The sequence below is a fragment of the Cervus canadensis genome, chromosome 8 (genome assembly GCF_019320065.1).
Source record: "Cervus canadensis isolate Bull #8, Minnesota chromosome 8, ASM1932006v1, whole genome shotgun sequence".
NCBI classification, from domain to species: Eukaryota; Metazoa; Chordata; class Mammalia; order Artiodactyla; family Cervidae; genus Cervus; species Cervus canadensis.
Genome location: NC_057393.1, coordinates 41,045,248 through 41,070,255, shown reverse-complemented (window position 1 = coordinate 41,070,255; position 25,008 = coordinate 41,045,248). Strand labels below are relative to the sequence as shown.

Here is a 25,008-nt window from a genome sequence, read left to right as displayed (position 1 = left end):
TCAAAAAGAGCCAAACCAGAGAAGTGATGGCTCAGAAAATAAGACCAAACAAAAGATTCATGCTGCTAAAGTGGTATTCAATGACTCTGCCTCCTCTTTTTTTGCAGCGTAACCTTTACAACAGCACCCTCATTTTTGAAAACTGATGCTCTCTCTATTTGCTTGACATAGTGGAAGATGCTACAAGCAGAAAACACATTGATTTTCTTTGTTTTATTCTGTTGACAGCTTCTTCTCTTCTCAAATTTCTTGCCAATTCCTAGAAACTGGAAGGTGACAGCTTACTAAACTCCTTAGCATTCAGTTCAGTTTGTTGTTGGTGTTCAGTAGCTAAGTCATGTCTGACTCTCTGACCCCATGAACTGCAGGACGCCAGGATTCCCTGTCCCGCACTGTCTACCGGAGTTTGCTCAAACTCATGTCCACTGAGTCGGTGATGCCATCCAACCATCTCATCCTCTGCCATCCCCTTATCCTTTTGCCTTCAATCTGTCCCAGTATCAGGGCCTTTTCTAATGAGTTGACTCCTCCCATCAGGTGACTAAAGTATTGGAGCTTCAGCTTCAGCATCAGTCCTTCCAATGAATATTCAGGGTTGATTTCCTTTAGGATTGACTGGCTTGATTTCCCTGCAGTCCAAGGGACTCTCAAGAATCTTCTCCAGCATCACAATTCAAAAGCACCCATTCTTTAGCACTCAGCCTTCTTTATGGACCAACTCTCACATTGTACATCACAAATCTTTATCCGAGGCCTACTATGTGCAAAGCACTATGTTATGCATTAAAGCTAAACTCATAACAAATGGGGATATTTCAATTCAAATTCAACTGGAAATTTTGTAATTAATGTTTGGAATTTTTATTTTAAATGTAAAACACCAAAGTAATTACTGTGGGAGCACTTAGGGCTACATACAATATATTCTAGTGCCATAAAACTAAAAGGGTTCACAGTGGTGACCTATAAGTCAAAAGCAAACCACAGGCAGGTTTTGTTTAAGCCACATGGCGTTGGTGTTTTTTCAGGTTTCCTATCAGTTACTTAAAGCTCTGTGTATCTATGAAAATCGGAAGATCCAGTTCCCTATTCCTAGCCTGGGCTGCCACCTAACAACATGGAGAGAGTTCTGGCCACCTCTGCTCCAGTTATAAGAGGCACACAGCTCTCCCATGTGTCACAGGGCCCAGGCTCTGATATTTTATTTAATATCAAGTCCACTTTGCAAATTTATTTTACCTGCCTGGTCCCAAGAGGCACTGTGGATTCTTGTTTTAGATACATCATAAAGTGGGCTTTTAAAAAAGAGAAACACACACACGTAATTCAGATGCTTCAAAACTTCCTTTTTCCACAAGGGGGAAAAAAAGGAAGAACAAAATTTTTCCCACTTGAAACATTTCCTGGATTTTAAGACTCTGGAAATATTAATTTATAAAGTACTGCATCTCTTATTGCATTACACTTTGTACTTAAATATTTGTTTTCAGGAAATGACAAAACATTCTGCCTCCCTGGTTTATACACCTAACACCCTTTAGATGTAGGGAAGGGCCTGGGAACACCTATCAAGTTTAGAAGGAAAAAAAAGCAGGTGGGGTAAGAACCTCATGACTTTTTAAACACTCTTGCCTTGACCATCGTATTTCTCTAATATACCAAACATCCTTTTTTTAAGAGCAAAAAGCATCTGATGCTATCAGGGCAATATTTTCAAACTGCTGCATGTACATATTTCTATTTCTTCCAAATTTCCTTTTTCTCTCATTAAGAGGAGGCAGGCAAAAAATGCTCATACCTTTAGTTCATACATAGCACCGCAAAGAGCTTGAATAGTCATTCAATAACACTTGGTGAGTGCTTGAAAACTTGAATGAAAAAGGGAATGAAGGAATGAACAAAGGAACAGAAACGAAAGAGAACAGAATAAGATTATTTTTGAGGCAGAGGGCACCACAAGGAGCCCTCACTGCCTGCACTCCAGGGCCTGCAGCTGCCTAAATGCCCTTCCTTTATCTGTCCAAACCCAGCCCATCAGCTCTCCCACCACTGCCATCCACATGCTAGGATTCATACTCTATAGGCTCATTTTCCTAAAAACCTTTACTAAAAGTAAGGTTGGTTTATAAAAACCAACACGCAAACTCACATTTATGCTCCTGTGATTACATTTTCCCTACATAAATAATGAAAAATAATCTACAATACATTGAGGTGGTATTTCTTTGTCCCAAAGAAAGGAGGGCTATAAGCACTGCCTGGGATGCCTATAGATGTAGTAAATGGTGTGGATTGGAAGCTTTTTTTTTTTTTTGGAAGGGATGAATAGTAAGGATGCCAGGGCATGGGGCCAGCATGGTACAGTGGAAAGAACCCAGGTTCTGGAGACGGTACATTTTTTCCCTAGCTAGGAGGCAACAGAGCATGCTAGTTAAAAGCATGCACTCTGGAGTTGGATGGCCCTAGAGCCAGTGCGGATTCAGCCACCAAAACACAACCTGGGCTGAACCTCCCAGAGACTCTGTCCTCTGTGAAGAAGCTGGGGTGATCCCCACCAAGGGAGGCTGGTGTGACAAAGCCACAAGATGGCACCACCCGGCACCCAGACTGCCACAGCGGCGGAAACTGTGGCTCATCTTCTCCACGGCCTTTTTTCAAGGTCTTCTGCTGACCTTCTAGGAACGTCTGGTTACATTTTCCAAAACAGTTGTGTATGTGTGCTGGCAAAGCACTGTGTACTGTGGACCTTCCAAGGGAAAGATGCCATAAAGACTAATGGAAAACTTTTCAAGGCTTCTGGCTTCTCGTCCCCTAAAGGAAGTCCAGGGAACATGGAAGGTAGTGTCTGCATAATCTTTACTATTTGAACCAGCCTTCCTCGCCTGCTGAAAAAGTCACACAAGAAACATCTTTGATTCTGGGTCCCTCGGTAGCAGAGGTAATAAAGGACTGGAGCTCAATTACACAAAATCACTGAACATAACAGAAACCTTCTTCTGGTAAATCTGCTGTTAAGCCTCAGGTTAATTCTGCCAACATTATTCCTTGTGGACCTTAAATTTTCTGAATTTATTTTTTTTAATAATCCCAAAAAACATCAGCATAACCCGGACCCTTATAAGTATAGCTAGTACCACTACATTTCTTCCAAAGTGAGAATAAAGACCAAATGAACAAAATGATAGGCAACGTTCAAGGTCTATGTGCTACTGCAGAGTAACTACAGTTCCTTATTACGCTACTAATCACATCATATAGTGGGCCCTTCAATTTTTTATTTCAAAAAAGGGTAAAAGAAACCACTTCTGTCTACTATCCTGCAGTGATAGAATGGTCTGCCTCCAGCAAAAATTTTATTGAGTCCAACTGCAAACACCAGTTTTCCCTTGCTACCCAAGGATCAAATTACTGACAAAAAGTAGAAAAACAAACGGCTGCCTAATATATTGCTTGTTTTGCAAACAAACTGCCTTCATGGATGGAAACATAAACTTTAAAAAGTCAATGAAGAAACACGTCTTTATACGGCCACTTTGCCAGTGCCCAGGCAGGCTATGTTCCCTGCCCAGAGAATTGTCCTGTCCATTTTAATAGTTAATATTTTAAGAGAACATGGAGAACATTAAGAAAGGCAAGAGCTGAAGAGTCAGAAGAATAAGAACTAAGAAAAGCAAATTCAAATCTGGATGCAATTAAAACAAAACCAGACATCTTTTCCACTTCCCCACAGTGAGCACTGATGGGTCCAGAAGGGAGGTACCCAGGGAGGGTCACTAGACAGTAGCCAGCACATCACAATAGTTGAGCGTAACCACAGCATAGTAAAGGCTTCCCTGGTGGCCCAGACTGCAAAGAATCTGCCTGCAATGCAGGAGACCTGGGTTCGGTCCCTGGATTGGGAAGATCCCCTGGAGAAGGGAATGGCTACCCACTCCAGTATTCTTGCCTGGAGAATTCCATGGACAGAGGAACCTAGCAGGCTAGAGTCCATGGGGTTGCAAAGAGTCGGAAATGACTGAGCAACTAAAACTTCACTTTTCACAGCATATAATATATTATACTATGATAATGAGTTTGAGCAAATTCCAGGAGACGGTGAAGGACAGGGAAACCTGGTATGCTATGGTCCAAGGGGTCACAGAGTCAGACACGACTTAGCGACTGAACGACAACAATGATAATAGCATCCTCTGTTTATTTAGCACATACATGCCAGGTACTACTATATGTGTATACAATACACATGTCTATGTGCACATATGTAATATAAAAATCTATATAGTAACACAGAAAACATATATTTTACATATTTAACATTAAATATATTAATATATTTACAATTAATACTAAATATATATGTAAAATCTCATTTAATCCTTAAAATAACCTTGAAGCAAACAAAATCCCCATCTTAAAAGATGAGAAAACCAGGATTTAGGAAGGTTAGGTAACTTTCCCAGGGGCACAGGCAAGATGTTAGGAACACACCCAGATCGGTTTTATTTAATTCAAAACTTGGGCTGTTATACACCATATCACCAAAGAAGGTTCCAACAGCTCCCAAGTGGGAGACAGTAACCCCACCAACACAACCACCTAACTTGGATCAGCCCCAGTTTCTGATCGGAGATACCCCACAGAAAGGTGGGTGATGGATGAGCTGAAGCAGCTCACCCTGCAGGTGAGACCCAATTTCTTTCAACAGAAGCACAGCCAGTTCATCCTCGCCATGGACCCAACAGTAAATCTCTCAAACAAGTTTATAACTCCACAAAAGGCATCAAATCTGGGTCTCATGTGAAAAGCCAGCAACCTCAGAAACCCCTCACCAAGTAGCTGATCTTAGAGCCTCTTTAGACACCCTTGACTCCGTCCTCCCAGCAGCCTCTACACTGTAGCTGGAGGAACACACTCACTTCAGCAAAACAGCCATAATCGCCATTCTTTCTTCTCATCCTCCTGCAAGAGCTGGGGGAGTCCCACAATGGATAGGATATTTCATTCACATTCTGTCTGAAGAATAATTTTTTCCATAGAGAAACTGGGTACTTAAAATTCTCAACCAGATGAGGTTGAGAATAGGCCCCAGATGAAGGCCTATTCATGCAATCTCAAGTCACAAATAACAAAACTATAGTCCATCTAATAATTTTTTTCAATCACAAAATTATTTATCTCATAAATTTAACCCTTCATTTCTTTTTCCACTTTATTTTTTTAATTGAAGTATATTTGCTTTATAGAATTTTGTGAATTTCTGTCATACATCAACAAGAATCAGCCATAGGTACACTCATGTCCCCTCCCTCCCAAGCCTCCCTTTTTGATATTATACATCACACTATGATGTATGTATGTGATAAACCTCTGCCAACAGAAGTTTGTTGAAGAATACAAACCATAACTATCACATACTATCACATGTTAGCGACAGAATGGAATTTTAATAATAAAATGCCACAGGGCATATAATAGAAATCACTTGGAAGCTATACATATTTGGTTCTTCCTTGACTCTTTATTCAGGAATCTATAAATACTGCACAGAGCTGGGATTTTAAGCCCTGGGAGTGAAACAGCTCTAGCAAGATCAGAAACTGGCAGTTTCTGCAAAGAACAGTCATAGTTCTCCTTTTAAGTTAAAAAAAAAAGTTTGTTTTCCATTGCTGACCCTCAGAATGTAGAAAATAGAAAACCCAGGCTGCCTCAATTAAGCTGAGAGTAACCAAGGAAATATTCTGTTCGTGCCTCGGCTAGAGCTTAAAAGTGGAAGTGTGACAGAGGCAGCAATGCTGATAATCAACAAGGATAACAACACTCATAAAACTCAGGCTGGGCATTGATCAGCTAACCTGCCATCATTTGCAAGTCTTCCTCTTGCACTAAGAACTTTAGCCTCTGCCCGCGAAGTAACAGACACAGTGCCAGGAGGTCATGTTGCTACCATATATATTAAGGGGCAAGGAGACAGAAGTATATATAGAGAGAGAAGTAGCTAGTTTAACAAAACGGGTCCCTTCCTAACTGACAAGAATTCGTAATTTATTTCTATTTCGCCTTTTTAAAAAAACACAGCAACCAACCAGGCATCTCTACCATACTGTGCTCCTTTTAATTTTAATTCAGCCTCAAGACAATAACTAAAATTACCCCTAGATTGTCGGTAGCTTTAATAACAAGAGTGAGTAACGCCTAAACTTAGGAAACGTATGAGTCTGATTTCCCCAAAGGTTTATAGAGTAATAAAAGGCCAATGCTTTTAAGTAGAAAGCAATTTCTCGGTTTTGCACACAGCCCAGCATGAAAAGAAGGCTCTTGGGCAAGCTTCCCCAGCAATCAGCATGGAAGCAGAGACGTTTTCTCTTCGTTTCCCAGTGGTGAAGTTAGAGCTGTTGAAGGGCTGCTGTGTGCGGAGCTGCAAGTCTTCGGAAAGGAACTGTTATCTAATCACCACCAGGCCAGCCACGACCATCTCAGTTATCACCGGGTGACCAAGCCACTCCTCTGAGGCGCTGGGTTGCAATGATCGGGAAGGAAGCAAGGGGATCAGACACAGGACACACCCAACACTCAGTGGGGAGAGAAAGCCACTGAACTTTTCATCACAAGGGGCACAGCAGGAAGTAACCCAGTAACCCACGGTCAGATGGCTTATATTAAAAGGACCACACCACACTCCCCAAAACCGCTTAATTTTGGCAGAGACCTGCTATCAGGATAAAGGCTAGTTTTTTACCTACTCTCTGATGATCTGAGTTTGAATGCTTTGTTGAAGCATCAAACACAAACACTGCCTCACACCCCATGCTGTATTTATGTCCCATCTCTCTGGCCTGCGGCAGTGCCCTTTGTGGGTGGTCAAGGACAAATGGCATTAAAGCCTATTATCGGGCTTTACATGTAAGAAGGCTTAATGTGTCAGCTGCATTTTAATCTAAGGATTAGATGCTTACCCTCGGAAAATTCCTTTTAGAAACATCAATAAGATTTTTTTTTTTAAGGATTGTTTTTTTATCTCAAAGCCCAATTATGTATAAATTTATTGGTATTTTACATCTGAAATGAAAGGCTTTAACCAAGAAAATGAGGCAGCTGCTGCAATGTTAACAAGAAAGCCAAGATCTCTACTGAGGCAATCTAAATATATACCATGACTTAAAAATAAAAGAACACCAGCTAAGACTCACCGCTGCAGGTATGTGTCTGACCAAAGAGCCACAATGCTACAAATCCTGCCCTGCATTTTTCTTAAGACTTCCATACTGACTTCTGGTTAAAGACAGTGGACAGACACACATATTCAGTTCCTCTCTCTCCTAAAACCCCAATACAAACACTTACTGCTTTCTAAAGGCATAAATCCATAAGCACAGAGGATAACAAGAGAGATTTAAATTTTAAACTTTTTAAAGCTGGGAATCAATTGGATAATGGCAACTGATTTTGCAGACCCAAAGAAGCCATATCTTCCAATGCGGGAAGCCCCGTTCTCACACGTGGGCTTCCCCCATGGCTCCGTGGGTAAAGAATCCACCAGCAGTGCAGCAGACACAGGACAAATGTGTTCAATCCCCTGGAGAAGGAAATGGCTACCCGCTCCAGTATTTTTGCCCAGGAAATCTCATGAACAGGGAAGCCTGGAGGGCTACAGTCCATGGGGTTACAAAGAGTCAGACATGATTGAGTGACTGAGCATGAATGAAAGAATTCTTAAAGGTGAACTTACACTCAAGAGTCACCAGGAATGGAAAGAAAGTATCTAACGTGAAAGACAGAAACAAACAGGGGGGAAAAAAGTAACTTGATACAAATGAGGCGTGTGTGCTCCGGGGCACACACACACACAAAAACAACTTTAAAAAAGAAAAAACAAAGTATAATTAATCTCCTAAGAGAACTAAGAGAATAGCTAAGAGAAGAGTGAGTAATAGTCACTCAGTCATGTCCAACTCTTTATGGCCCCATGGACTATAGCTTGCCAGGCTCTTCTGTCTATGGAATTCTCCAGACAAGAATACTGGAGTGTGTTGCCATTAAGACTCTATAAAATAGAAGAATCAGAGAACAAACCAAAAAAAAAAAAAAAAGAGCTGTCAGAAAACAAAAACATAACAGAAAAAATTTAAAAGACTAGAAAGTAAAGTTAAGGAAATATTTTAAGACAACACCTTAAAAACAGAGGTGGGAAACAGGAGAAAAGATCACAGCCAGGACAAGTCAGTCAACATCTAACAGGAATTCAAGAAGGAAAGAATGGAGAAAAGAGAGGAGGACGTCAATAATGACAGACTTCAAGAAAATTCCAAAAATGAAAGAGGTGAGTTTCCAGCCTAAAAATGCCTGTTTGGATCTCAGCACAATAAACAAAAACAGACCCTCCCCACCAAGGAATATTATATGACATTTCAGAACGCTGACGATAAAGAGAAGAACTAGAAGTCCCAGAGAAAAAGTCAGAAAGATTGGTCACCTGCCCAGGACTGGAACTTACACTGTCTTAGACTTCAAACCACTAAAACTGGAAGCCAGAAGGTAATGAGAAATCCCTCACTATTCTGAGGTTCAGAGACTTCCAGTCTGAAAGTCTACGCCAGCCAGTACGTGTGCATGCATGCTAAGTCACTTCAGTCCTGTCCGACTCTGCAACTCTATGGACCATAGTCCACTAGGCTCCTGGGTCCACGGGATTCTCCATGCAAGAACAGTGGAGTGGGTTGCCATGTCCTCCTCCAGGGGATCTTTTCAACCCAGGAATCGAACCCGCATCTTTTATGTCTCCTGCATTGGCAGGTGGACACCAGTCAGTCTGTATATTAAATATAAATGTGATGCTCTCAGACCTAAAACAACTCACAGACTTACCTCCAGTGTAACCTGTTTGGAAGATTCTAGAGCATGTGGTTTGCAAAAATAAGGGAATAAATCAAGAAAGAAGAGAATATGGAGTGAGAAAAACAGGGAGGTCCAAACAGAAGTAAGATAAGAGAAATCCCCAGAATGTTGTTGAAGGAAAAGTCCATCTCAAGGCATGGTGCACAACAGGCCTGAAGAGGAAGCAGTCTAGACTGGGGGAGGGCCTAAGACTTCAGGCGAGAGAATATCAATACGATAAAGTTGATAAAATACCTAAGATATTAGGAAGAGATTCACATGGAAGGCTCTTTGTGGCTAACTTAGTGAAAGTGCACAAAAATTTTAAAACCAAGACAATTATTAAATCCAAGAAAAACGTGTGTGCAGGAAAGTTAAAGTAATCAAACTAGACTATATGGCATATCTGTGAATGCTGTTTACACAGTAGAAGATAACACCAAATAAACTGGGGGTGAGGGGGGGGACAAGAGCATATAGGGGTAAGAGGCCTTGCACAGATCCTTTAAAAATCAAGCTTGCGTAACTTTAATAAAACAAAAGCTAAACTTTAAAAATCTGGAGAAGGAAATAGCCACCCACTCCAGTATTCTTGCCTGGGAAATCCCAGGGACAGAGGAGCCTGGCAGGCTACAGTCCATGGGGTCGCAAAGGAGTCAGACATAACAGAGTGACTAAAAAACAATAAAACTTCTAAAAGAGACTTCATTAGAGACGTTAATATTTCATTAGTACTCCACCTGACAGCTTATAAAATACTGTCACAGGTGTCTAACCATTGAACTTTTACCAAACTCTGCAAGTTAGGTTACCTCCTTTATACAGAGGAGAGAACCACCACAAGCAAGTTAAGTACCTTGATGAGAGTGACACAGAATAACAGGGGCAGAGGAAGAACTAGGCAGAGGGTGGCACGCAGAGGGTGTGTTTGAGATCACAGTATGCTTGATATTAATGATGTGGGTAGGACCCTAAAGGGAGATAAGCCAAATCAAATTTTGGAGCTCGGGGGTTCTCAAACTTGCCTGTGCATAAGAATCACCCGAAGTTTCACTTACACAAGGGATCGAAAGGAGTCAAATTCACGGCAACAAAAGTAAAATAGTGGTTACCGAGGGACTGGAGAGGGGCGGGGTAACGAAGAACTGTTTAATGGGTATAGGGCCTCAGATGTGCAAGACAGTTCTAGAGATCTGTTTCCCGACAATGTGGATATACTTAACGTGACTGAACTGTACGGGTTTCCCTGGTGGCTCAGTGGTAAAGAATTCGCCTACCAAGCAGGTGACGTGGATTCAGTCCCTGGGTTGGGAAGATCCCCTGGAGGAGGAAACGGCAACCCAATCCAGTATTCTTGCCTGAGAAATCTCATGGACAGGGGAGCCTGGTGGGCTACAGTCCATGAGGCTGCAAAGAGTCGGACACAACTGACAGACTAAACAACTTAACTGTACGTTCAACAAAGGTTACAATGATGAAGTTTATGTTTTTTATAACTTAAGGAAAAGAATTACACAGACAGCTCATCAAAACAGTGAAGGCTAGACGTCACCCCTAGAGTTTTAACTCGGTAGGTGTGGGTGGGACCTAAGAAGTTCTACTAAGAAGTGACCAGGTGATGCTGATGCTACTGCTCTGGGGACAAAATTTTAAGAACCACTGCTCAGGTTCAAAGGTTCTCAGTCCTAAGTGCTCAGCACTTTCACCCAAGACCCCAGACCAAGTAAATAAAAACATGAAGGGAGGAAGTGGGAGAATACCTGGCCACGGAGGGCTTTTACAGCCTTAAGGGCGATTCCAATATGCAGGCAGTTTGAGAGCCCCTGGCCTGGATGCCAATACGCAGTGCAGCATATGTGAGCCCTGCAAGTAGCCTGGGGCTACTCAGCCACATCCTGGCTGTGCCTCCATTTCATCATCTATAAAAGAATGGTTATGGAGTTGTTGAGACTATTAAACAGAATAATCAACAAAAGAACTCAGGGCAGTATCCATCACACAGTGAACAATAACATTATTACTTTTGTTGTTGACTTACAGGAAACAAGGTTGCCCCTGATTTTTCAGCTATGAAATGGGGTCAGGTTAAAGACAATGAAGAATCTATTAATATTCAATCCTAGGCCACTAAGCAAGACAAAAAGCTCCCAAGAACCTAAGAACAAAGTAAGGGGGATTAAATCTAAGAACTTTTTATGATTCCTACAAGCATTTGGCAAACCAAGGGTTGTTTCTATAGAATTACTAGCTAATCCCTTTACTCTCTGAATAGGTGTTGTTATCTGGAGTATAATTGGTAAAAAGCAGGTGTTAGAATCAATACTCAAACACCACCCCTCATCTAAAGAAACAACATCATGTAGTGAGTTCACATAGAAGGTAATGTAGGATTCAGAAGAAACTCCTGGAGACGTCTTCGTGGTAAACGAGCTCTCGTCAAAGGAAATTGAAAATGAAGACAAAGGCATAGTTCAAAGAGGTCTGTTCATTCAAGAAATATCTGAGTGCCTCCCACATACCAGGCACAACAGCGGTGGGGGAGGACACGTCACTCACTGCAGGGCGGAGTCTGTCTTGCAGGGAAGTCTGCCCATGTGGGTCTGCCCATGAAGCAAGCTTTGGGAATGCTGAATCGCACCCTTTTTCCTCAAAAGCACTGTAGGGAGAGGAAAACTTATGGTTTCTGCTCATTTCTTTCTTGCACATGTAGCTGCATATTGGGGGTGGGGGTTATAGGTCATCCACAGTGCCACAGTGTCTTGAGTCCACAGTCAGCACAAAGAAATCACTGTCTATATTCTCAGAAAGCAACATGACCCTCCAATGTCTGGGTCACACCAAAGCTGAGTCCCCAGGGCAAGCCTCCTGCATTAAGTCATTTGAGTAATTTCCCCACAAAACCTCACTGGTGTGGGAATGCATTCTTAACGAAGAAAATGGTTTCTTTTTCTAGAAGGAAATAGTTAAAGGCCTTTGGAAGCATTCTAGGTAATCAGAGCCCCTCTGTCAGAAGTTACATCCTCACACCATACTGATGGGTTCAAATCACCTCCAAACGACATAAGTCTTGGTTTCCTCTAAAGCTCAGAATTACATGCTCTTGTGTGTTTAGTCGTATCTGACTCCTTTGTGACTCCACAGACTGTAGCCCGCCAGGCTCCTCTGTCCATGGGATTTCCCAGGCAAGAATACTGGAGTGGGTTGCTGTTTCCTCCTCCAGGGAATCTTCCTGACTCAGAGACTGAAACTGTGTCCCCTGCATCTCCTGCATTTGCAGGTGGATTCATTACCACTCAGCCACCTGGGAAGCCCAAAAGCTCAGAATTACTGGATCTGATTAAGCAATCAGCAAACATTTCCCGAATGAGTGCCAACTCTGGATACAGCTGATTGTCCCAAGCTTGTGCCCACCAGAGTGAAACAATGCCAGTACCAACGTTCCCCCCAGTGATGTCCCCTAAATATCCCTGGGGGCACTCTATACCTGAGAAGCTCAAGATCGGCTTGCAAATAGAATATGTAACACCGCCCTGCTTGTACATGTAGACATTGCCAAACAGCAGGCTTACTCTGTAGAAGTTCTCACTGCCTCTTTGATTTATTATTAAATCCAAATGCGCCACAATCACTACACAAAGGCGACTGTGCGGATCAGGAAGAAGCCGGGATACCTGATTGCTTTGGGAGCCTCCCTCATAGGCCATGTGACTCTGGACTTCCGCAAGCACACCTGTCAGTCTGCTGGCAGGATTGTCTCAAAGATCAACAACAGTAACAAGAGACAGAGGGGCCAGCCTGCATTGGGTGCTATTCTAAATGCCCCACAAATACCCAATAATTTAATCCTTCCCAGAACCCTATAAGGTGGATACCTTTACCCCACACTGCACAGCTGAAAAGACTGGGGCAAAGAGAGGTTAAGTATTTGTCAAAATCTTACGTGGCTAATAAGTGACCCCATGCAGTCTGGCCCCAGGATCCATGTTCTTCATCATTTCTTTATCCTGCTTCCCTGATACTTCCTTCATGTCAAACAAGAGAATACACCCATATATTTATGGCTGATTCAGGTTGTTGTATGTATGGCAGAAACCGACACAGCACTGTAAAGCAAGCATCCTCCAATTAAAACATTTTTAAAAACAGAATATACCTGAATGGTTTGCTTTGCAAACCATAAAAAGATACAATTATGATTATTATTACTATTATTATTTTGCCTCCCAGCATCCACTGACCCTCCCTGATTTCTATAGTTCTGGTAATGACATTCTCCACTGTCATTAATGCTTCATCTTCAGCTGAAGAGGTGCTGATCTCAGACTCTAGGTGTGAAGCACATGACCTGGGCGATCCCATCAGGAGAGGCCAGTGTCCCTGTCCATAGGGACCGGTCTAGTGCTAAGCACCAGGCCAAGAGAATTGTCTCTGCAGTGTCTTCTTATCTCTGCCATGACGGCAATCTGAAGATGCTGGCGGTCTCACCTGTAGCCCAAGAACGTTCAGCCAACAATGAGCCTCCCTCCTGACATTGTCTGGATCCCCAGTCTAGTGCTTCCTGAAGCCAGATTCATCTCAAGGCTTTCAACTGCCTGAACCAATCAATTTTTTTTTTTTTTACTGAAGATAATTTGAACTGGGTTTTCTGTTACTTATAACCAAGAGAATCATCCTGATCTCTTTCTAAAACACATTTCGTTCTATCAAGCTATATTCAGCACCACTTCAGTCCTTTCCTGCTCTGAAAATAAAACTTGAGAGACTGAGAAAGTAAATTTTAATTAGCTAGCCTTGACAAATTAAACACTCCTGAAGCTAGAGTTCCTGACAAAATAACTCCATGTTATGTAGAATAGAAGATCCAGGTTTGTTTTTTTTTTAATGCCAGAGATCAAGTGACTTGGCCTATCATCAAATTTGTTTCATGAAAATTTATTTTTAACCAAAACAGTTAACCCTGGAGTTTTCAGCTCTGTAAGGAGAATAACTGTGATATTTATTTCTTCTTGGTCTTCTGATTTTTCAGTTACCCCTAAATCCAAACCACTACCAAAAACTACTAAAATGAAGAACAGGGTTGAGTTTTTAAAAACATTTTAAACACAACAGAAAGTTATGTGTGGGTATATATCATTTCTTCCTTGTAAAGAAGAGAAATGAAACCTTAGCCTTATTTATTGATTTTGGCAACAGAAGAAACCAGTATGGAGTTTTAATCACATTCATGAAATTATTCATTGCACCAGCTAACATTCCTTCCCTATAGTTCCTTCAGACAAATTCTTATAAATTAGATTTCAGAGGAAAGCACCATTGGTCACCCAAATCACACATGCCACCTGACATCAGATGGCTCCTAAGACAACGAGTAAACACTGCAGGACATTGTACATTTTCTTCTGATTAGTACACATAGCTAAATAACTATGTGTGACAGCCAGGTAATAGGTCAGTCACCTGTGCAAGTATCTGTCCATAAAACATATATGAGCATATATGAAAACGCTAATTCAGTGAAAATGATGTTAAAAACCAGATTCACATTCCTTGGGCTTCCCTGACAGTTCAGTTGGTAAAGAATCTGCCTGCAGTGCAGGAGACCCTGGTTCGATTCCTGGGTTGGGAAGATCCCCTGAAGAAGGAACAGGCTACCCACCGCAGTATTCTTGGGCTCCCCTTGTGGTTTAGCTGGTAAAGAATCCTCTGACAATGCGGGAGACCTGGGTTCAATCCCTGGATTGGGAAGATGCCTTGGAGAAGGGAATGGCTACCCACTTCAGTATTCTGGCCTGGAAAATTCCATGGACTGTATAGTCCATGGGGTCTCAAAAGTCGGACACGACTGAGTGACTTTCACTTTTCACATTCCTTGGAGAAAAGTTTCCAGTATTTCTCTCTTTTCTACGTTCATTGCATCACCCTCTATGCATGCATGTGTGCTAAGTCGCTTTAGTCAAGTCCAAATCTTTGTGACCCCCATGGACCATAGACCACCAGGCTCCTCTGTCCATGGAATTCTCCAGGCAAGAATACTGGAATGCGTTGCCATGACCTCCTCCAGGGGATCTTCCCAACCCAGAGATCAAACCTAGGTCTCTTAAGTCTCCATGTTGGCAGGCATATTCTTTACCACTAGCACCACCTGCTCCTAATAAGAAGAGACAAATTTAACAGCCTCGAGTAAATAAATAGATAAGCATACCAACAAAGATAGATTAATCTGTTTAACTACATTCCAAACTTTATTACCCTGTATGTGGTTCTTTCCTTTGAGGTTTATTTTTTATTATCATTATAACCTAAGATTGAAGGTTGGCTTGGCTTGCTTTGGGGAGCTCTTCAAAGCTCACAGCCCTATCCAGACAGTCTGTGTTCAAACCATCTTTGTTACCACATGTAAACTAGTAGGGTCTTTAAACACATAATTGCTTATATGATGTCATACTACATATTTTTTTAAAATGGAGTTAACCATTAGTTTACATAGAATGTGTTCATCAAATGCATAAAATTAGCAAAAATAGCCAACACATTAATGTATAATTGAGGATTTAGTAAAGCTATTTCCATAATACATTTTTGTTTCGATTCACAAAAAGCACAATCCTACAATGGAATTTTAAATTCATAGGGGTTTCTATCAAGTCCACAGGGGCCAGAATCATATCTATCACCATTTTACACCTGACATACAATAGGCACTCTGCAAATATATTGTATGTTAGATAAATAAATGAATCCATAAAGGCATTAAAGGACTTCCCTGGTGGTCCAGTGGTTAACAATCTATCTTGCAATGCAAGGGACAGGGGTCTGGTCCCTGGTGGGGGAATTAAGATTCCTACATGCCACGGGGCAACTAAGCCCTCAAGCCACAAACAGAGAAGCCCCTGTGCAACTAGAGAAAGTCCACTCACGAGCCCACGTGCCAGAGTGAAGACCCAGCACAGCCAAACTAACAAATAAATAAATGGATAAAGACTATTTCATGCCTCTGCATGCATGCTAAGTCACTTCAGTCCTGTCTGACTCTTTGCAACCCTATGGACGATAGCCCACCAGGCTCCTCTTGTCCACAGGATTCTCTAGGCAAGAATACTGAAATGGGTTGCCATTTCCTCCTCCAGGGGAATCTTCCTGATCTAGGGCTCAAACCTATGTATGTCTCTTCTGTCTCCTGCATTGGCAGGTGGGTTTTTTTACCACTAGTGCCACCCGGGAAGCCTAGAGATGTTATTATTACTATGTCCTTGCTTTGATGAAGTAAAGCAGAAAGTGGCAAACTTCTATGCAAAGGGCCAGATGGTAAATATTCTAGCCATTGTGGGCCATATGGTCACTGTTGCAGATACTCCAATCTCTTTCACAACTATTCAATTCTGCTTTTGTAACACAAAAGCGGTCATAGACAATATATTCACAAATGAGCATGACTGTGCTATTCAAATAAAACTTTATCTATAAAAACAGAATTTGGCTAGAAAATCATTAAAATCCCATGAGAACTGCTTTCTTATAGTGAACACTCTATTCCTAAAGGTAGGACATTGGTGGACTTGGTAAATTCAACCAGACATGTTTTGATGGGCCAAAAATTGGGCAGGGCATATATAATCATTCCTCACAGCTCCATCATCCCTTACTGAGCAACCCTGCCCCCTACTAATTTCAATCATGTTACAAGCCAGTCCCATGCAAGCCTCTGAGTTTACATCCTAAACTTTACAGCAAAACTGGTTTCCAGAAATGTGGCCCATATCCATAACCATGAATCCATAACCACAACGTAGGCTCCTCAAGAGCAAGCCCATGACTTTCAACCCTTCACCCTTCGTCTAATACCTAATATCAACACCCAATGAACTTTAAATATTTATTGATACAGTCATGGTCTCCTAGGAGGGGCTGCAGAAAAAGTTCTAATGGCTGACAAAAGGATGGACAAAACATGTGCCAGCAGAGAGCAAAGAGAAAAGGGACATGGTGAGTCACAGGAAAAACAACAGGAATCATCACAGGACTGAAACACCAATCTTTTCCAACTGTGTCTCAACCTTATATCCGCTCCCAGGATTTCTTCTTCATATCACAGCAAAGCTGGGCAGAGGTTGGACAACTCAGGACATCTCAACCACAACCACAATAAGGATCAAACCTTGGTTAAAGCATCAGGGTGCCCTCCCCCAATCACCAGCAACTAACTGAAGGAATAAACTGCTGAATTCACAAATGGAATGCTCTCCAGCAATGAAAATGATCCATCTACAACTAAATGCAACAATATGCAGGCATCTCTGTGATGCATTGTTGATTGAAGAAGGCTGGACACAGAAGAATACAATCTGCATTATATAATCATGTTATCTCTCTCTCTTTCTCTCTTTCCCTCTCTCTCTGTCTCTCTGTCTCTCACAAGCAAAACTAATTTATGCTCTTAGAAGTCAAGACAGTAATTCCCCACCGAGTAGGTTATGTACAGTATAGAGTGTCGAGAGGAGGCATGAGGCTGTGGTAAAAATGTTGTTTCTTGGTCTGGCTTCTAGTGACATAAGTGAGCTTAGTTTGTAAGCTGCACTGAACTATACACTTACATTATGCATATTTTCTTGCATATATGTTCTATTTCAATAGAAAGTTTAAAAAATAAAATAAAAACATTCCACCACTTGGAAGTGGTCCAGAGAGCCATATGAAGGCCCCACACAGAGCCCCATAAGGCTTTCCCGTCCACCATCCTTCAGAGCCTCTTGCCTCATATGGAGCCCCAACCATCCTTCTCATCATCTCAAAGCATAATCAGACAGTGAGAAAGCAAACTAGATCATTCCGAGATATCTGTAATTCCAGTCTCAGCTCCTTCAAAATGTTAGTGCCCTTCAGAAACTTTACTGCTATCGCTAACTTATGTTCTAAATAAGAAGAGAGAATATTAAAAAGGCCTCCACCACTCTAAGTGGCTCACTTAAATATACTTCTTTTAAAATAATGCGCTGAATAGGTAACTCTAGTTCATAAACATCTATGAAGAAATGCTTCAATACTCAGGGACTACTTGAAGAAGATACCATAAATGAAACGTAACTGAGATTAGAATGTAGAATAGCCAACAGCCACCCTGCAAGAATTACACAGAATTTTAATGACCAATTGTGTAACTGGCCTTGATATAACTATAATCAGAACAGAACACACATCTCTAAGAATGCATGTAAAGTTTCAATGCAGGTAGTCATATTACAGGGCTGGGAATCATTCTGACTTTCTAATGTTGATTTCACTATACTAACCTCAACTAGTACCTCAATGGCATTACCGATTCGATGGACATGAGTTTGAGCAGTCTCCGGAAGTTGGTGATGGACAGGGAAGTCTGGTGTGCTATAGTCCATGGGGTTGCAAAGAGTCACAGACGACTGAGCGACTGAACTGAAACTCAATTAGACAACACTACTCATGTTCTTTTCATATTCTCCTGTAAGTTTTGGTTTAAAAAAATCAGTTAAGACCTTTGATCACATTAGATCCAGAGACTGGGCTACGTGTGAAGGCTGATTAGGCAGGAGGAAGAACAGTAATCTGATCCGCTGACCTAAGAACAAACATCAGCCACAGTGGAGCAGACCAGCACATTACCAGGAACAGAGAAAACACAGGAATCCTCTGCTACTCAGGGCACATGCAGAGTGCAAATTCCAATTTTTTATATTCAGATGTTTTTCATATCAAACAAATTCACATTACAGGTCTGTCCACTAAGTAAATCACTGCCTAAATATAATTGTACTTAACTAAATGATTCTGCCATAGAGTTTATACATGTTCTAAACTCCCTCTTGGGAGAGAATAGCCTTATTTTTAGGAACTGCATCCCCAAGAATTGAAGATAAAAACATCATGATCTCTTAAACTTACTTTCACATGTTTCAGTAAGAAAATGTGGAAAACTGAACACACACACACAATATGGCAAAATGCTAACAAATGTTAAATGTAGGTAGTGGACACATGAAAACTTGCTGCTTATCCTTTACCTCTTCAGTAAGTTTGAAAATTTTTGTAATAAAAAGACACATGGAAATCTTTACTCACCTTTCAAGTGGATGGCCTTCTTCTTTCTTCTAATCAAAAGCGAATGGCTAAATATGCCCAGAGGCACACTTAGGGATGTTCATGCTGTCCTCACTCTGCAAGAAGAAGCAAAACAGCATGTTACCATCAATGATTTTTATTAAGTTAATGCTATTTCAGTTGACACAACGTTCTTAAGCTGTGTTGATCCTGTAGATTAAAATACTGTTGTAATTATTTTTTAAGCAAGGAGAAAAGTGAAAGGAGAGAAAAATGATCCCATCGCATATTGAATGCAGGGAGCAACTGCTGGCCTCAAGGAACTTCTGGAACAAAGGAATTCCTCAGTAAATTTCTTTTAATTCACATAAATTTCAGGGCAGTGATGTAGCCCAAACTCCAACAGAACAAAAACTGAGGCTCTATTAAGGACCTGAACTTGACTCTGACTTTGTATTCTGAGGCTACACTTGGAAGGCACCTACTTACCTCGCAGAACCACACCAGACCTGCTGCACCTCCAGGAAACTGGAGTTTCCTGCTGCACCCCAGCAAAGGCATCCAGGACCCGTCTATTACTACAACACACGCTCTCTCGAGCACTGTGCTCCCCGGGCACCGTGGCCCAGGGGCCTGCCGGTCACAGACCTGATGCCTCCACCACACCTCACGTTATCTATTACATTTGATCAAGCCACAGCCCTGTGAGGCAAGGGATGTTTGCTTAATGCATTTTCCAGAGAAGGCAGCTACGTGTCAGAGATGATACAGGGCATTCAACTAGAAAACACCAGACATGAAACTGCTACTTGGATCTTCTGACCCCAAGCTCAGGGTTTATCTCACTATACAGGCTGTCCCCACCCTCCCCACCCCACCCCGCAACACAGCAGCATCCTGAAAATCAACCTCAATGCCAAATGACCAAACAACAGAGCCACATGTCATTATGGGGGGTGGGGGGTGGGGAAGAGGGAGTGGGGTGGATGGAGGGCAGACACGGCCTAAGAGTATCTATTAATAATCATTCTTAATAGTACCATGAATATTATACTTATGATTACCAATTACTATAATTACTATCAGTAATTATACTTCCCTTTGCAACACAATAACCATTAATGTATTTTTGACATTCTCATATATATATATATATATATATTTCATTTTTCTCCCTTCTTTTTCAAGAGGGCACACTATTGGCCAAAGGAAGTAAAACAAGCCTCACGTGGCACCCCAGGTAATTTTCATCTCTGCCACAATAGACAATTACCACTCGCTGTTGAGGATTTTTCCATTCATTTTTTATAAAAGGCAAAAAGTAGTCAAATACAACAGCACAGACATTGACTGTTCTGCCAATAAAGATGGAAGCAGTATCAAAACTACCACTGGGGAGAAGACAGAGCCCTCCACGACGGCCTCAAGCGGCCCTTCATCGCGGGTCACCAAAATGCTGCAGGCAATACACAACAGTTTAGAGGTCATGAGGTCTGCCACGTGAAGGTGCTGGTGTACAAAAGTCAAGGACCCCCTCCCCTGGACTTCAGTCCTGCCTCCTCCACTCACTCGCCTGATTAAAAATGGAGAGAACCTCCCCCAGCAGCCGCCTCTCCTGTGGACTGGAATACCTGCTCACAGGGATGTTGAGGCTCATAAAAAAGACAGGATGTGACTCAATGCCCCACAGACAAGAGCACCTGGAGCCCAGGAATACTGACCAAGAAGAGAAATGCTAAACCAAGGGAAAAAACATGATGTACCTTTGGAAGCAACAACTTTACTCCCAGATTTGGAGGAAGGAAGGATAAGCACATGAATCTGTGACACTATGAAACACACATGCATCATGAAGTTGAATGCAATCGTTGCATGAAATTTTTAAGCTAAAACACCTACCCTTACTTGCCTGGTTCATTTCTAGTTACACCCTGACAGGTGGAGGAGGGGAGTGAGGGCTGGAATCTCTCTCTCTCCTTAAAGATGGCCTTGGGAGAACATGTCAAGCTGGCAGGCATTTTAATATCACAGTACACCCAGAAAACTCCTCATGGTCTGTTTGAGTATTCTCTTCAAACTCAGGAGTCCCCGGTCTCTGCCAGATCTAGGTACATGTGGGATAAAGTCTAGATACATACAATCCCATCTCTATACCACACATCCTGGTGTGAGTGTTACTCTGCTCTGCACCCTCCATTCTCCCTACCAGAGATAACCCACTAGCCTGAATTCTGACTTACTCCTTTTCTCCTCTTATGGTTTTATCACATCTGTATTCTCAATATATTGTTGTGTTCTGCCTGGTTTTAATTAAGTTTTATACAAAGGAAACCAGGACTGTATTCAGACTTGCCTCTTGAGATTTTGATTTTGAGATTCATCCCTCTTGACTCATGTGACTGGAGCTGATTTTTCACCACCATATTGTTCTCACTGTGTGACTTTACCCACAATTTACCGCTCTATTCTACTGCTGAGGATCATCTGGGGATTGTTCGGTTTTCGCTATTAAGAATAATGCTGCCATTTAGATTCTAGTGCTCGTCCCCTGGTGCACACAGCAAGAGCTTCTCCAGGGCGTATCCCTAGGAGAAGAGAGCAGGGCTTGGGACCACCTACGTTCAGCTTTTCAGAAATGCCAGATCGTTTTCCAAAGTAGCTGCCACAATTGACTGTTTAGACACCCTTCCCGTCTCTCTTCAAATAAGAGGCCTGCTTGCTTTGCTAATTACCAGCAAAGCTTTCAACCAACAAAAGGGAAAGCGTTTTCCTATTTGCAGCATCGCCGCTGCAAATAAACAGTACTCCAAAGTAGTGACCCAGACAGCTGGAACATATTAGTCACAGGACAGACTTCGGAATAATGATGCAGACCCAGCCGGCACCACACACTGCCCACGGGTATCAGTTAAATTAGATTTCCAGACTTGTGTTAAATTCAGAGGTTATCTTCTACCTGATGGCCTCATAGCTATGGTCCCCGCTTACTCCTGTCAACTTGATGGGGAAAAAATTAACTCACATGCGATCCAGCCAAATTCAAGATCAAAGCTGGGGAGTCAAATCCTTTCAAAGAAATAGTGTGTTGCTGTTGTTGTTGTTTTAATACAGAGTTGCCTGTGTTTTTATATAGTCACCTAAAAACTCTTAGGTATTCCCTAGACAAAAAGACATTCTATTTAAGTTTAGTTATTTCAATGTCTTAGGTGGAGATAGTAATGTTGTGAGAATTTAATCTGTATTACCAGTAAAATCATAGTATCAAACATTTCTGTTGGCATTAAATTAAAAAAAAAAGAGAAATTCTTTCAATCTGGGCAGGAAGGAGAGAAGAAAGGTTACTATAAATTTCAAGGAGACTTGTATCATGTCACTGAAAGAAACAATGGTGTTAGTGACCTAAATGGGGTTGTTTCAACTCAACCTCTTGTCTCTTTACAATCATTTCTCCCTGTGAGGTAGCAACTATTGCTACACCCATTTCACAGATGGCAGAAACTGAGGCAGAGAAAGCAATTAGGTTGTGCACATCACACAGCTGATAAGTGGTAGAACAAGGATTTGAACCCGGTTTACCCCAGAATCCACATTCTAACCACTACTCTCAGGACCTTTTTCAGCCTCCTAAGACTAGCTAGAAGGCCCTGCTTGCCATGGTGACAATAAGTGTAGCTACCAGTTACAAGGCATCAGCAACGTGCCAAGCACTTGCTAAGTGCTGTGTTGTGTTATTTCTATCCCCACATCTCCACCAGGCCTGAATTATTCCCATTTTACAGCTGAAGAAATCTATGCTCTAGGAGTTTACATAACTTGGCCAAAGTCACATAGGCAATAGACACATAGACACCACTTGAACCTTGTCTCTGACTTAAAGTTCATATTCTTTCTATTGTGGACTTTCTGGAAAAAATAAAAACACGTGATCCCAGGGCTTGGGGGAGACAATTGTTGACCATGGGTCTTGGGAACAGCCCCCATGAAGGAAACAGATGTCACAGAGGGAGAAGATGGGCCAGCTTTCTTGGCACTCGGCAGGCAGCAGCTGTCATGGCTCCTTGACAGGCACTGAGGCAGAGTGGTCTCCAATAAGGGCAGTGAGCACGGTCAAAGATCCAGCGGTCACACTGTGCAAGTCAAATGGCCACTGAACACAACATTTTCATCTGTAAAATGGGGCTAGCTTTTATTTCAAAGGGTTACTGTGAAGATTTTTGGGCTCCAAAATCACTGCAGATGGTACTGCAGCCAGGAAATTAAAAGACGCTTGCTCCTTGGAAGAAAGGTTATGACCAACCTAGACAGCATATTAACAGGCAGAGACATTACTTTGCCAACAAAGGTCTGTCTAGTCAAGGAAATCTGTCCTGAATATTCCTGGGAAGGACTGATGTTGAAGCTGAAACTCCAATACTTTGGCCACTTTGTACTGAGTCACTACACAGAGCAGCCAGAGTAACATATTTCTTAAAATCAAAAGGCTCAATCTTGTGTTGGTTCTAATATTTGATCCAGAGTGGAGGAGGAGACCTGCTAAGGGGCAATTTTCCAAAGGAAGGTACCCAGCAAGGGGCAGAAACAGCCTCAGTACAGTATGAAGTGTTTGAAGAGAATAATAGAAGCCACCACTGCCAATATATACCATGGACGACCTTCCACATTCCTCTTTAAAACCTTTGCTTATGGGGACGTGGCGAAAACTCCCAATGCAGGGGGGCCCGCGTTCAATCCCTGGTCAGGAAACTATAATGGATCTCCCATACCACAACTAAAGATCCCACTCACCACAGTGAAGATCGAGGATCCCACACGCTGCAGCTAAGACCCGGAGCAGCCAAAGAAATAAATAATTTTTTTTACATAATCTTTTTTCTATAAAGTGGTTTTTATTTTTTCTTTTTAAATTTTTATTTCTTTATTTAGGCTGCCCTGGGTCTTCACTGCTGTGTGCAGGCTTTCTCCAGTTGTGCTGAGCAGGGGGCTGCTCTCCGGTTGCAGGGCGCAGGCTTCTCGTTGCAGTGGCTTCTCTTGTTGTGAAGCGCGGGCTCTAGAGTGCCAGCTCAGTAGTTGTGGCACAAGGGCTTAGCTGCCTCGTGGCATGTGGGATCTTCCCAGACCAGGGATCGAACCAGTGTCTCTTTCATTGCAAGACAGATTCTTAACCACTTGACCTCCAGGGCAACCCTAAGAAAATAATCTTAAAAAAAAAAAAAAAAGAAAGAGAGAAAACCTTTGCTCAATAACCCTGAGAGAAAATACTGTGATATAGATCCCTATTAAACAGATAAGAAAACTGACTCAGAGGTGAAATGACTGGCCCAAAGTCACTAAACTTGTCAATGAGTATAATAATGGCTCATTGCATACATATAGTAGGCATTCAATAAATACCTGTTGAACACAGGCTCTGCAACATAAAAACAGAAGACACCGCTTACCTCACAAGGGTTTTATAAGGGTCAAGTGAGATTATGTATACAAAGTTCCCAACTCAGGCCTTGACCTTGGAATGTACTGTGTACCTGGGCAACAATGCTGACATAGAAAGTTAGGCACAATAACCAGATAGAATGGGGTTGTGATACTGATGTGGGGTCAAACAAACATCATAAAGGACAAAAGATGCACAGATATACCTAACAGGCAAATCTGCACAGCAAATACACACATGAAAAGATGTTCAACATTAAAAAAAAAAAAGATGTTCAACATAATTAATCATTAAAGAAATAAATGCAAATTAAAATCACAATAAGATATCATTACACATCTATCAAATGTTAAAATCTGGCAGTATAAAATGCTGACAAAAACTCAGAGCAACTAGGATTCTCACACATAGCTGGTATGATGAGTAAACACAAACAGTGGTATATCCATATTGTGGAATATCACTTAAGAATAAAAAGGGACAAATTATTGATACACACAGCAACATGCATGAATCCCAAATGCATTATGCTAAATGAAAGGAGCAAGTCTCAAAGGGATAGACTCTACACAGTCCCACTTACACGACTTTCTGGAAAAGGCAAAACTATAGTGACAGAGAACAGATCAGTGTTGCCA

At 41.8% G+C, this 25,008-nt stretch overlaps 1 protein-coding gene across 8 annotated transcripts in view; it reads right to left on the bottom strand.

The window, feature by feature from the left end:
* Positions 1-25,008, bottom strand: part of SGMS1 (sphingomyelin synthase 1) — a 322,655-nt gene that overhangs the window by 270,286 nt on the left and 27,361 nt on the right. For 7 of the 8 annotated variants that reach the window (XM_043476108.1, XM_043476111.1, XM_043476109.1 and 4 more), the window contains exon 2: positions 18,961-19,055. The gene's annotated coding sequence lies outside the window, so the exon portion shown is untranslated. Of the gene's footprint in view, positions 1-18,960; positions 19,056-23,724; positions 23,746-25,008 lie in introns of those variants that run through there. The other variant, XM_043476116.1, reaches the window with a different exon arrangement.